We start from the raw sequence: 546 nt of genomic DNA on the forward strand, positions 1-546 counted from the left end.
CCTTTTCACTCCCTCTCCTGTTATGGTGCCTCCCTATTAACCTCTAGGTGGTTGCGCTCGTGACATCAAAAAGACCACTTTTTGAGGAGCAGTCACACTCGGAAAAAATTTCTTTCGTCAGGCAAAAGAACCAGAGTTCTCCGCGGCCATCCACTCCAACCTTGTCCGACTTTGAGGCACCAGGCTCGGCCACCCTCCGAGCCTTTTCACTCCCTCTCCTGTTATGGTGCCTCCCTATTAACCTCTAGGTGGTTGCGCTCGTGACATCAAAAAGACCACTTTTTGCAGAGCAGTCACACTCGGAAAAAATTTCTTTCGTCAGGCAAAAGAACCAGAGTTTTCAGCGGTCATCCACTCCAACCTTGTCCGATTTTGAGGCACCAGGCTCGGCCACCCTCCGAGCCTTTTCACTCCCTCTCCTGTTATGGTGCCTCCCTATTAACCTCTAGGTGGTTGCGCTCGTGACATCAAAAAGACCACTTTTTGCAGAGCAGTCACACTCGGAAAAAATTTCTTTCGTCAGGCAAAAGAACCAGAGTTCTCAGC

Source organism: Callionymus lyra, unplaced genomic scaffold, assembly GCF_982586985.1.
Source record: "Callionymus lyra unplaced genomic scaffold, fCalLyr1.hap1.1 HAP1_SCAFFOLD_120, whole genome shotgun sequence".
Classification (NCBI taxonomy): domain Eukaryota; kingdom Metazoa; phylum Chordata; class Actinopteri; order Syngnathiformes; family Callionymidae; genus Callionymus; species Callionymus lyra.